General features: G+C 40.7%; 1 protein-coding gene across 3 annotated transcripts in view; it reads left to right on the forward strand.

Moving 5' to 3' along the window:
• The window catches only part of mecom (MDS1 and EVI1 complex locus), a 95969-nt gene that overhangs the window by 50305 nt on the left and 30912 nt on the right, over positions 1–14752 (forward strand). The window lies entirely within an intron of this gene.

Here is a 14752-nt window from a genome sequence, read left to right on the forward strand (position 1 = left end):
GCAAGGTGGATACAGACAATCTCTTTGTCTCAGCTCTCGGGACTAGCAGAGAATGCAGTTTGAAAAGCATTGTGCTTAATTAATTATAGCTCTTGGTTACCGTTCAAGTTATTATTTTTCTTTTTTCTTGCACTGGCAGAAGTGTACACTGCAGATTTTTAAACATGCCCATGAGTTTTCCTTTAGGAATGGGCTCTGTCATCATCACCTCATTGCTGTAGCAACTATTTCTACACGGCTTAACAAACACCTGTACATACAGTACGCATTGCTCACTTTAAATCACCAGCCTGGAAGTTGAATGGTTTGAGTTGAGTCAGGTGCAGGACACTATCGAGTAAGCTAATATGACAAGCTCAACGCTACACTACAAAGTGACCAGTCAAGCGACCGGCACTGCGTCTGCGCCCTTGTTCGTTTTTGTCAAGTGCATGTTAATGTATTAATGAAATGCAGACGGGAGGGTGGGGGCATCTACATAAATGGCTAATTAAAATAATGAGGAAGGAAAAAGCACGTAGCGTGGTGTCACTATTGATTAATTCATTCATAAAAAACGAGCAGGCGCAGCAGGGGGGGAAGGCCCCTGACGGTCGCCCCCATTTCACAATGTTCTTCTCAGAATTATTCAAAAGAAAAAGGAGGCTCGCGGGAAACACAGGAGGACAGACAAGTACATGGGAGAGAATAAACTGTCAGTAAAATGCTTTATTAACCTCTCCGGAGAGGTCAAGAATACAGTGTAAAGTATTCAGAAGCATTGGAATACAGGTAGTGCGGATTCCGTGTCATAGTTGTAAAGTAAATTTGGTTTCATTTTTTTTCCTTTTATTGTGATTACAAGCGCTCAAAAAGTGTGACACGCTGAGTCAACATTTTATTGATTTTAAAATTGAACAAAGATGTGTTTTGTGATTGTTTGCTTAATACACAAATGTTGTGTGACATGAAGTTATTTAACATTCAAGCTGTTTCATCACTGCCCTCTCCTGAGGTGACTTTCAGCATCGGTGTCTCCGTGTTCTTGTCAGGTCATTTGTATTTGTCGTCGCTCTTCGAGACAGATTAGATTCCGATTGCTCTCTGAACCTTCTGCCCTTTGCGTCATGTTGGAAACTGACTTCCTTGTCCGCAGCTCCAACATACGAATGGGGAAGCTGCTTCTTTGCCAATGTACTTTTCTCAAACCGCTAATATTACAGTTTGTCTTGGGTCATGATATCTACCTTCTCGTTTATGAAGCTGTCCTAGAAAATGCAAACAAATCTTTAGTTACAAACCTCTAACTCAAACGGACACTGGTATGCTTTTTAGACATTTCCTGTGCAAATGGTTCACATTCACTCCTCTGCATGTCCCACAGAATCTTTTTCGATGTGTCAGTCTGTATGCAGGCAGACAGACATTCTCTGCTCCCTGCAGAATCAAAGCCCATCAATCATGTTAACATGTTAATTACTGGGATTTATTTTATTCAGCAGAAATAACAATAAGGATCCCATTACAGAGACTGGCCTGAGGGCGTGAGTGTGTGTGTGTTTGTGTGTGCCTGTGTGTGTGTGTCTGTTCACAAATAAGCTGGGTAAGGTGTTTCGATTTGTACAGCAACCAACCGCGTTTAATGAAGAAGTGTAAGAAATAATATTCAACTACTATATATCGTAATCACTCTATAAATGTCACTCAAGAGAAGTAATCATTGCACACATTCACATAAAAAAAAAGTGTATTTCAGCATAGCCCCAATCATATATTTAGTCAATTTAGTGTGTTGGCAAAAAAAAAACATTGAGGTCGAAGCCTGTCCACAAACAAGATTTCCACTCCACTGCTCACTTTCAGAGTGCAAAAAACTATGATCAAATAATAGATGGTGTTCAGGTTACTTCAACTGACAGCTAATGATAGGTTTCACATTGCATGAATAGCGTAGGCGTGGGCCATATTACACCGCATTTGAAGATTTAGACGTGTACTTCCAGATACTACTTGTGTGTGTTGAGAAGGGATGGTGAAGTTAGCGGATATTAAGATGGATTTAGTGGTACTCGCTGATTGTATTCATCTCTGTGGTCATGTTAGGGTATGAATGTTTCACAAGATACTAACTAGATAAACATAAATTAACAGCGTTAAAATAAAAAAAAAGTGAGAAAAAGGGAAAAAAAAGCTTTTTATGTATGTTTTGCAATGTGACCTTTTCACTTTAAGTTCTCAGCTCATAAAAATGAATAATGACCAAAAGACCTTTCTTCAGTGTTTGGTAATTTTAAATGACACTTTAATGATTTGCCTGTTCACTTTTATTGTCACTTTGTATTTCATATTTATTTTCCACAAGATCAAAGTAGATCCCAATTGCTCTCATTACACCATCATTGAATGACTTGGAATAATTATTCAGGAGACAATGTTGAGCAAGCAGTGCTAATCCGATAAATTTATTTTATGTTTGAAATTATGTCGAATTGAATTATCATTTTTTTCTGGATCATCCAGAATTTTTTTTAGAATATTTCAAAGAAAGAAAAAAATAATTCTATGCTTTTTTTTTTGGTTAAAACAACTAAGTAGGACATTTGAAAGTTCTTTCATTTGTTTTCTTCAATCCCTTTAAAGGCATGAAGGTACCGGATGTCAGCGATTCCTTTAGTAACCACTTTTGCTTTCCTGCTTATGTAGTTTGAAAGTACTATCGTCGACAAAGAGATATGTGCGAGGCCGTTTTGATTGTTTCGCCACCTGTGCCCGCCATGTCCACAGATTAGTGCCTCCCACTCCCGACACTCAAATCAAACGCGGCTCGGGTTCCTCAGCTGTCTTTTGTGTCGAGCGTGTTAAGCGATTTTTAAAGTGGCCCTATCCAGTTTCTCCTACTGGATGACCGGGCAAACTTCAATTGCCCTCAAACTTTCAAATTGCCATTGCTCATCGGAGGCCATCTCATTTTATAGCAGTTTATATCTCAGATAAATGCAAAGCTAATATCGCACTCCCCACTTTGCATTTAAGTGGCATCCTATTTGCATAGCGGAGCTCAGTCCTGGGCAAGGTTGGTGTCCCAGAGAGTGCATAAATGGATACTCGCCAAGCAAACTCCCTCCTTGCGCCCATCTTTTACTCGCTCCGAATGTTGATGAGTGTACCCACTCTAAAAGCTCACAAATTCTACTCCTGGTGACAATGGTTAGGTCAGCCTAGATAAAGCATGTCCATTAGAGGCAATCGAGCTGGGAACAGTGACAGACAGGAGGGCAGTACGAAGGGGGGGAGTGGGTAGACTTTGACAAATAAAGGTGGCCATAACTCTGCCTGCCTCCCCTTTGCATGTATTTTCCCTTTGAGTCTGATAAGTGTCTTGGAATCAAATCAGTTTTAATTAGCAGGTCCTAAGTGGTGATTGTCATTAAGGAACTAATTAGCATATCACATATTCGACATATGGTTTAAGGTGGTGCAGCTCTCTTGGGCTAACTTGATGCCTTTATTAAAAAGACACCACTTGTTTATGGTTGTGACCTCATTATTGCACACCTTAGGAACAGTCAGTCGTCTTTCGCCCCCTTTTTTGCCTCTTTGGATTCCCTCACCTTCCTTCCCTGTTCATGGTTAGCATGTGGTTATGTGGTGTTGGAAGCTGATGACTGGCGGTTGGTGGCTGTTCTGCAGGGATTTTGGAGGAATTCATCTGTGACCATATGGTTGTAATTTGGTCTGATGGCGAAGGGTAGCCGGTTGCGGTGGCATTGCAGAATAATAGTCCTTTTAAAAGAGGACAAGTGGATTATCACAAACGTTGGCCCAGATAATTGATTGTGTAAATATATTAATGGGGAATTTACTTATCAATCACGGGACTGACAAATAGATGAGGGACAACCATTTACTATTTAAATGTTGTTTTTGGACCGTGGGAGGAATTGAAAATAAGAATAACAGAAAGGCATCCACTTAGACATTACACATTGCTGCATTAACACATATTAATTCAATAATTAATCAATGTGAGGTTGGACAAGGCTTTTTCTAATTCTTTTATCTAAAGTGTTTGATCTTGCAGTAGTAGCACTATGGGTAAGATGCCTATTCATCTAACTTCGGGCAATAGACATAAAAGAGCACACCATAGACTGGTACCCGATTACAAAAAAATAAAATTAATAATAATAATAATAAGCCTTTTCCTTAGTCTTGAAGATTTATTTATTTTATTATTATTATTTTTTTTTTTTTTTTCCGTCATTCATTCAGTTGTTCATTAATTCATGGTGTTAACAAAAAAAAAAAAAAGACTACAAATGTTACAAATGTTTGAATTTTTAGAACCCTAGCCTTGGCTCCTTGTTTCACGGGGTGTTGGTGTGTGTTGATGTGAATTTCCTGTTTTCCTCCTGTGGTTGTATTTTCATTGAATGAGCTGTGAGGTCAGCGACCTCGCCTTGGCAAAAGCTTTGACCTCATCCTCCGACTACAGACCAATGATATTGACACATGTATCAAGACGTGTCACTACTTAAAACAAAAACGGTACAATTTAGACATGAAACGTACATGCAGGCTTTTTTTTTTTTTAACATACTATATTTACACAAATCCATCTTACGCCATTACACACATACTATAAAAAGTACTGCTGCGAGACAAATATATTTACTGGGATTTAAATTGCGCATGTGAGTGCTGTGAGAGATCAATAGTGGTATATGGGACGGCGGGACATGTCAATGCCTCAAGGATTGATTGTGAGTAATGACTTGAATGCCAAAGAAAAAGGAGTAAGAGTAGGTTGTCCATCGTGTTTCTTGCACCCAGTTTTGCCCTGCCCCCCCACCATCAGCATTTAACCATTCCAAAATCTCCTTCCACCATAAACACAATTTGCTATTTTCAGTCTGCACTTTTCCTTTTTGTCTCATCTTCTTTTCCTTTTTCTCCCACTCACCATCATCAGATCACTCCCGTCTTTGTGTGCTCATGTTTAATATTCCAAAGTTGGCTCAGTCCATGGCACGCTGCAGCCAATACAGGCTGATGAGCTATAAATCTGGCCGTTGACCAGTTACCTCATCGAGGTCAGCAAAACAGACAGAGGAGGAAAACATGTCTTTGTATTGTGTGTCTGTGAGGACTTAACACATAGCGAGAACTGTCCGACCTCTGATAATGTAGACAACCCTGATAAGCGCTCAGTTTAAAAATTAAGCCATAACTAAAAACAAGGGCGGTGACCTCAGCTTTTTTATGGATCAACGATTCAAGCCTGTTTGAATAGGAAACACTTGATGAAACGCTTTTAGTGTTTTGACTAATCTCACAGTGTGTAAGTGTGCGATGAATTCTTTTCGGGCATTCTTTATTGATTTATTTATGTATTTTTTTATCAGTTTGTTGGTTTATTGTTTGTTTGTTTGTTGTACGGACTTATATATGGCATTTTAAAGTGTTATTTGGTTTTGTTTTTTATCTCTTTTTTTTTGTTTTGGAAGTGTTCGAAATAAAGATACCAATCAACCAATCAATGAAAATAGAAATAAAATGCAATCATTTGTATAAATATCTGAGAATTGATGGTAGCTTCTTCCCATCCATCCATCTATTTTCTGAACCGCTTAGTCCCCGGGGGTCGCGGGCGTGCTGGAGCCTATCCCAGCCGTCAACGGGCAGTAGGCGGGGGACACCCTGAACCGGTCGCCAGCCAATCGCAGGGCACACAGAGACAAACAACCATCCGCACTCACACCTAGGGACAATTTGGAGTGCTCAATCGGCCTACCAAGTATGTTTTTGGGATGTGGGAGGAAACCGGAGTGCCCGGAGAAAACCCACGCGGGCCCGGGGAGAGGTAGCTTCTTCCCTTCAAACATATTTTTTTTGCATTCCTTAGATTTCTCCAGAATAAGTCCTAAAGCTGTTTCAACTCCATGGCAGTCAAACAATATGACCCAATGTTCTGATAAACACATGAAATAGATTTTTATGTTCATACTTCGTATATGGCAGCATTTGAAACTCCAAAATCCGTATTTTGTTGGAACTTAGCAGTGAAGCGTCAGTTTCTCGAGGACTACAAGTTTGCAACAGGTTGGAAGCATGTCAGCACTGTGAGAGCATGCTGTTCCACTCAGCACAGCTAAGTCCCACTTCACCCGCTCTGTCTCCACGTCTGTTTCTTTTTCAAATTGCATTAATATTAACACATGATAATGAAGGCACGGACACAGACAGAGAGACCTTTTCTCCCAACCGGGGCCTTCCCCGCCGAACGTCTCTGTAACGCTCTTCCTGTGACAATCGAAACCAGATGCCACGGGTCATGGAGTTAAGGAAGAGGGCGCTGGTGGTGGTGGTAGTGATGTGTGTGTGTGTGTGTGTGCGTGAGTGGACTTCGGTGTCCAGATATGTGTGGCTGTGCTTATGTGATTTGGAAGGGATCAAAAGTCAAGACAGGAGGGGGAGGAGCGGCGGGGAAGTGCCAAGCTAGAAGTCAATCGTCGGAGGCAGAGGGGGTGGAGGGGAGGGGAGGGGGATTGCAGGGGGCACGGGTCATTAATTTGCTGTCCTTTGTTTTGTCAGTTTGTTTTCATGATGGTCGGCCTGAAAGTAAAAGCAGTCAGCCTGAAAATTGTCTGCCTGCTCGCCAGCGTGTTCTCCCCTCCGGGCTGACCGAGCCACCCCTGGGATGAGGGGTGATGCTGAGACCCGAGAGAAGCCGAGCCGGGCTGGGCCGGGTTGGGGTGAAGAAGGCTTGGTGAGAATTGGGGGCAGTCAGGGGTTGACCCCGCTTTCCTTGCATACTTCGGCCAGGATTATTCACAGATTAGAGATAGCGGAGTGCTGCATCCCTCGCTTTTCTGCTTCACTTCACTCTTAGGAGAGATAAGACCTCACCTAGTCAATTAATATCAGGAAATGAGTGCAAGTTCTAAAACTCTAATCAATGCACACTCATGAACTGGTCAAGGAAGGTGTTTACCCTTTCAGACAAGAACTGCTGAACATCTGGGTCTCGAATTTTTCAAATGAAACACTTTTCTGAATGTACCTTGTTATGCACAATTCTACCCGTACAAAGTTCAGCAAAATACCAAAACAAAGGAAACTGGAGACTCAGTATCAGTGCTCTGTTCTGGTGAGATGTCTAAAAAAAAAAAAAAAAAAAAACCTCCATGTTTTCTTACTCACTCTCCCAAAAATACCAAGTGACATCAACCTCTCATCATTTTCCTTCCTCCCCACATTTTCCTCCCCTACACCATTACCCTTCCTTCTCTTTTAGAATGTGTCTAAGTAATGGTGTTGTAATTTCTTTTTGTCTGTGCTCCGAGAGGCCCAGTCCAGCCAAATGACTGAGTCGACTTAAGTTTCACAACATGTAATTAGGGACTAAGTAGCAAGGTCAGTGTTGGCCGCCCTTGTGGCTAACACACCCGCCGGCCCTTCGGTCCAGTCCCACCGCAATTATCTATCTCCTTTCATTTGAATTCACTTTTTAATGACATTTCTTTTTTTCTGTCTTTTTTTTCTTCCTTGAAATGAGGCACCCTGCTCCATTGACAACAATCCAGCCATCCTCAAAAAAAGAATGATGTGAAAGCCTCTTTATGGAGACATTTAGCTTAATTGTAGTTTTTCTCTTATAAATGGTTAATTGAAACGCCAGAGGGTAGCCTGCTTCAAAAGTCAATAAAAAAAGTCCTCAGAATAGAAGTTTATATGGGTTTGTCTTGTGCATAATTAAACCCTTCAGGCACTTTAGAAAAGAAAATCTGTAAAATGAATGATTATGCAAGGGCTGCCTGCTGAGGGGAAAGATTTAGAGATGGAGTGGATGTGAGCGAGAGAGCCTGTAAGACAGTTTTGCTCACCAATCACTGGTTCGACCAGTGACGCATAGATGCTTTCACTTTGGCTGACAACAGCAGAGCTTGACACTCTTCCAGTAAGAAGGAAGGAAAAAAAGATAATTGACGTCTGAAATGTTCCTGTTCTCTTTTTCAAGTTCATTTTAAAGTGGAGGTTTAGCGATCAATATTAGAAGTCATCTTTTAACTTTTAAAAGACTCATATATTAAGAATATGATCTTAGCTCAAGATGTCTGAAATCCTCATCATGTGCTTGCGATGAGATTTGGCATGGAAGCCTAACCCAAAGTCTTCCCGTACAAAGAACCATAAATTGTGAAATTGTGTCAGTTTCTGAGCTCGTTACACAATGTCATTTCTCCCAATCACCACAGAAAAATAATGACACGGAAAACATTACTGATAAAGTATAATAAATAAATAAATAAATAAATAAATAAATAAATAAATAAATAAATAAATAAAATTAAATAGATATAATAAATAAAATAATTAATAAATTAATAAAAATAACGGCAATAATGATTATACATACAATTCGGTTATGAGAATTTAACAACTAAAGTGGACTGTTGATATACCAGTCGAAGTTTTGTGTGAGTGCCCTATTAAGGGCTACTTTGTTGAAATTGTGCGTACTTACATAAGCCGTGGAGTGAGAATGGTTTCAAATTACCCTAACGCACACATGCACACACTCTTAATTTATATTTTTGTGGTGAGAGCCAATTTTAAGAAACAAGAGAACATGTTAAGGCACTGCTGGGCTTGCGCAGGGGAGGTCCTGATGATCATGCAGTGTGTGTGTGTTTGTGTCATTTCATTCCACATGGATCTTATGATTTTGTTTAATGGCTCTATTTCTTTGTGCTCCTGCTGTGCAAACCTCTACAGGTAAATTGAAATATGAATGCTAGCACATCTGCATGTGTGTTCGCGTTACACATCTGTTGGAGTGTGTAAAGTTATAGGTTCCGACTGCGCTGGTCCTACTTTTCTCCTGACTGATGATAAATGACAACGCCAGGAGCAGATAACCCTCCAGGAGTTTTTGCTCTGGAGAACAGCGGTAGAGAACATTCTGAAACTCCCCAGTGGCTTGACACACACTGCAGCCTCTGTCCTGTTTGTTTTCTCTGCTCCGATCTCGCTCCTGCTCTCGTCCTCGCTTTCTAACATCACTGCAATTGCTACCTCACTCCCCCCCTCTTCTCTCTCCTCTTGCTCTTTTTGCTCAGGCCAGTGATAGGGGAAGGGCCCAGAGCAACCTCCTCGCTGTGGGCAGCACACCATTCTTGGCGCCAGGCAGTCGCGCAAGCCCCCCCTTTGCAAGACTTTTTAAGGGGGTGTGATTTTACTGCTTTTGCCAATATCTTATACGCAGAGGGGAAGAAAAGAAACACAAAATTTAAGTTCACTTTGGAGATTTGGAGATGAATGTAGGATAGGAGTGGGCAAGGCAAGTCACCAGGCTGCAGCGGTAAACCAACAACAAGCCCATGAAGTGCTTTTTATGTCATATGTTTAAATGGTGTGTGTGTGTGTGTGTGTGGGGGGGGGGGGTCAGGTAATAAAGAAGCTGCAATGTGGAGATGATGGAGGGAGAAGGTGGGGTGGGGTGCTTTTACAGTCGAGTAGCAGCAGGCTCTGTTTAATATGAAGTAAAGAACAGATCCAACTGCGTCATTAACTCTCAATTACAGCCATGAGGCTAGCAGGACAGACTGGGCCATGCGCAATCTGTGTGTGTACGTGTGTGTGTGTGTGTGTGTGTTGCACATAGTATTTACCGTATTAGAAGGTGTGTAAGGGGAGTAGTCTTACCACATTAAAGTACTTTTGTTTTTTTCCACCCACGCCTGAAAGTGTGTCATAAGATGATTTTTGTGTTGTCATTTTGGCATCAAAGTATTTCCTTTTGAATATGTTTGGTAACTGCTAAACTGTGGTTGGAGACTCCAATCTGACAAAATGGTTGTCAAGTTGTTGGTTTTTTTTTTTTTGCCATTTAGTTTATTGTAAGAAGTTGCTTCATAGGTTTGGCATCAGTGGGAAGCTCTAAGATATTTTCCAGTGACATGAGATTGTGTTTCAGGGGGTACCATTTTAAAATCATTTTGTCAAAACTGTCTGAATGACAAGAAAATGCATCATGCTGAGGGGTGAAGATGGAATACTATTAGTGTGGGGGATGAGGACCAAGCTCATAAAAATAATAAATATAACGTGAAATAATATCATGAATTGAAAAAAAAAAAAAAAGTCCACCTGGTCACCACTGATAAAACACAATGAAGTAGTATTATTTGTCTTGAATGCTAATCTCTCAACTCTCTCAACTTAAAACCAAGGTGTTTATATTTAATATAAACAAGAACACATTTACAAAAATAAAAGGATTTATGTAAAATATAAACGTAACGTATATTGTTCATAAGAACTTCAGTTGTCCCTAACATTGTTCCTAATTTACCTGTTCAACTCCAACGAATGATTAATTTGTTCTGTGACCAAACTCATAATACAATTTACTTTATCAAAACAAATTTACGACAATGAACTGACTTAAGACATTCTTTATGAGGCTGTTAGTGCAAGCTTAGTGTTGGCTATAGTCCGACTGGTCTATATTTTTTGTGTTTTTCTGCTTGTACCATTCAAAAATGGCTAAAACCTCTTCAATAAATGTATCTGTCCTCTTTTTTCTATTTACTTGACTAGTAGGATAAGTACGCTTGTAAGTCAAATTTTGTCTCGCAAAACAAAACAAAATTAAAGTGACAGTAAAAGTAGTGTGCAAAACTTGAAGTCAACGTACCACTGTAATTCCAAATGGTTCATATACTTTTTCTTGCAACTGTATATGTCTTTTTTTTTTTTTCGATGAGCGGGATGCCACAATGACCGTCTTGTTGGTTTCCTTTGAGGACGCTGACATTTAGATTGGCTCACTGTCAGTATTTGGGGTTAGTTACTCGGAATTCTTCCTGGCATCGGAAACAGAGGTCGGGCTTGAGCACACTGTGGCATGTCGGGCGGGATCCTTTCGGCTTTGCAGACGGCAGCTTGGCTTAGCGCCGCTCACGCGCTGGCAAAAAAGACATGAGCCGTGCTCATCAGGGGCGACACTGGTACTGTTCTTAAAAAAAAAAAAATGCATATTGTTGTTACTTCTAGCGATCCATGACCTTAATGTAAGCATTTACAGAAGATGAACTGAGTGCCACTCAAGCTTGTGTAGAGCAGCTGCGGTGACCATTATCAGTTTGTGACAATAGACGCTGTCTCTGTACAATAGCCAAAGTATTCAATGTCTCATGTTTTCTTATTTTCACACTGTCCTTTAAAGCTTCCCTCTATTCTAGCGCTTGCTTGTCTCTCCCTCTCATCCTCCCACTGTTTTTTGTCTGAAGAAGCTTGTCCCCTGCTGGGATAGAGTGCATGGATGCCAGCCTGAAAGACCCCAGGGGACAGCGCTTTTTGAACCCCTCTTGTCCCCATGGTTTGATGCAGTGCATCTCTCTGTTGTGGGTTGTCTTTGTCCGGCACAGTGGGAGGTCCATTACTTCACACCAATCCAGCAACAATCTTTGGCTCGGCCACTTTCACTGTCCTTAAAACTCACTGGAAAAAAATGTGTTACAATTGAACAAGGACACTGAGAGTATGTCGATAGATAGATAGATAGATAGATAGATAGATAGATAGATAGATAGATAGATAGATAGATAGATAGATAGATAGATAGATAGATAGATAGATAGATAGATAGATAGATAGATAGATAGATAGATAGATAGATAGATAGCCTGATTGTTTGGATCTTTGATTTTGGATGGGTCAAAGGGCCCAATTATAGACGGACAAGGGTCAAACAAGGATTGGCTTTCCGGAGGGTCTTTTTACTTCACTAGTCCATCTCAATTTCACATACTGATGTCTCTATTGGGGTCAAGGGTCAAGGATGAGTTGTAGCCAATCCCAGCTGACGACGGTGTACGTATTGGGCAGGCAATCACAGGGCTACGTGAAAGCCGCGTACCTGGCCTAACCTGAATGTCGGCCTATTATCTTGTTACCTATCCCTGTCGCAAGTTGTGACATTTACAGTAATTATAATTATGTGATGATGATAATTTTTATGGGAACACAGATTAGGCTGATTACCACAGCCCGTCTAGTTTGATTCTATGTGATGTTCTGTCTCTTTATTTCTTACCAATTCATAGCATTTGTGGGTTTCCCCATGTGACCACTGACAAACTTTTACGGTAAAGAGGTCGCGAAGCTGAAAGGATGTGTATGTGTGAAAGAGACAGAGAGAACACCCAGATACTCGTGCCCTCCTCGTCTGAATACATTAATTCATTTACCACTTCGTGGCTGCCAAACTCAAATATTTACTTCTGTAGATATTTAATATTTATGATGTTAAAAGCAAATATTGGCTTGAGGATTGAGTGACACGGAGAGGTCAAACTCTGGGCTTGGCCAAAGGGGGCAAAAGGGAATGTTAGCGTGCGTGCGCGTCAGTGTCTGCGTACACTTCCTGAGAGAGCCAATCCACATCACAGAGGTGGCGCACACTTCTGGGTTTGCTCAGAAACACACAAATATGACACAGTTTAGCAAATAATTTAAATGAATTTGTCTCCTATACATTCACGAGTTTAAATCTCGACTCGAATAGACAGCTGTGTTGATGAAAGGGTGTTCAAATGTGGATGGATTTGCCCTTTGCCTTTATGTGTATGATGCAGGATTGTATGCACGCACTCATCGACATCTTTACAAGTATGTACGTGCTTTGGAATATACATTCCAGGAAGTTGATCCATTGGCGGGAACGCTTTTACGGGTTGGATCAGCTCAGATAAGATCCTGTTTCCTTCGGACAGATCTCCCTCACCCGCGATTCCGGCTCAAGAGCTCCATGACTAAATGGGGCATACCTAATCTCTTTTGAACTGACACCCAATAGAAGCACCCCTAAATGGTAATATCAAGTTTGCTTGACAAGATCTACTTTCAGATAAGGTTGCATGCAGCTTTTGTGAGAAAATAGCAGTTTGCATTGATGAGATTTAGAGAGTTGGACAAGATGACCTGAGTTAATCTGTGAGTTTTATAGAAAAATAGTGCACATCGATTAACATGATGAATTGGCATCTGCAGGTCGAGCAAACTTTTAGAGATCCGCAGATTCCATTCAACTAACTACTTTGTTGACTTAGTCATTCCCAACACAAAGCAATCAGCTATTTCTTATCTCCACCCACTTCTCCCTTTTATCATTTCTACCTTATGATATATATTTCTTGTTGCCTTTCCTTCCTTCCTTGTTATTGTGCAGGTGTGTGCAATGCATACAAACCGATGAATGTCACTGATCCATTTGTTCTCTTTTGGATATGAAGGGAAGAAAAAAAAAAACTTTTTGTGAGAAAGTGATAACTAGACTTTCAATTAATAAAATGCAAAAGATGAAAGAATAGACAAATAAATAAATCTGCCATTGCTATGGATTGAGCACAATTAATTACATTAAAAATATATAACGAAGTGGAAACTTTGAAGGACCTTAGATTGATCCCTGTGGAACACCCGTAGTTTTCATGCACAGAGCTAATATAAATTACGTTTTTCAAATCCTTTATTCATATAATATTAGGGCAATATCAACAAGCAAACAAATAAAGGCACTGACTACATTATCCCCAAAATTTGGGTCACTACAATTTACATAAACCATCTTTCCATGTATTACACTTATTTTTAGTAAAGAAACTTGTCTACTGGTCATTTTTGATGAGAACAAAGAGCAATAAATGTACTAGACTCCAAATAGACTTATAACATGTATTATCTGAATTTGTGAATTACCTTTTGTAACCGCAAATGTGAACTCATTTTGTGATAATTAGTAAACAAAAATGTATGTTGTCAAGGCAAAAAGGCCAAGGCCATGTTCATTGTAGTGGGGTGAAATTAAATGCCTGTGTGGGAATGAGTGGCCTGGGACAGCTGGCAACACTCCCTCTCTTCTTTTGTTGACTAAAAGCATTTGATGCCATTGAAACAAAGCAAGACTGAATGAATGCGAGAGCAGAGGTGATTGCTAGTGTGAAGGTGCAGAGCAGCGTGATGCAATGTGAGATAGCAGCTGGCTCTGTGTGAGTGTCTACTTGTGCATGCTTGTGTGTACAAATGACTAAATTCCCTTTAATCGCATCAGATAGCCAGCCTATTATACATCTCTCTTTCAAAAGCTCTCACTCATCCCACACCCGGTTGTCCATCCACATCCGTCCGTCCTTTCATTTTAACAGAAAGTCTAGTAGGAGGAGGTGGTGGTATGAGGTAGAAGATGTTTTGAAGCGGTTGACAATTCCACACCTGTGAGTGCAAAGCAGTTTGAAACCTTATCTTTTCTGCTTTTGTGCGTGGCCCTTTTCTTTGCTACTGGATATGAACAAATTGAGCATTATGTTTCGGCAGAGGCCATGGGGACCGTGGGGAAGGAAGTTAGCAATCCCTAACTCTGCACAGCGGTAGCCTGAGACAGCAAATGAGGAGTGATTCCATGTGTAAGAGTGCTTCCGTTTCACGGACAGTGCTAATGAAGTGTGTGTACTTTTTTGTTTGACAGGCCCCTCATACAAGGTTAAGTGCTCTTAGAGACACAACAGCATGCCCGTGCACCTCTTTTCAGAATATATGTAAGGTTAAGATCACAAGCTAAGTTAGAAATGAACAAATTAGTTGTCAACCAGTGGACTGGGTATCTTCAGGCATGCGGACACAGATTCCTTCTTGTACCGTGTTTTCCGGACTATAAGCCGCTACTTTTTACACAAGCTTTTGAACGCTGCGGCTTATAGTCCAGTGC

The sequence above is a fragment of the Syngnathus scovelli genome, chromosome 7, assembly GCF_024217435.2.
Source record: "Syngnathus scovelli strain Florida chromosome 7, RoL_Ssco_1.2, whole genome shotgun sequence".
NCBI lineage: Eukaryota > Metazoa > Chordata > Actinopteri > Syngnathiformes > Syngnathidae > Syngnathus > Syngnathus scovelli.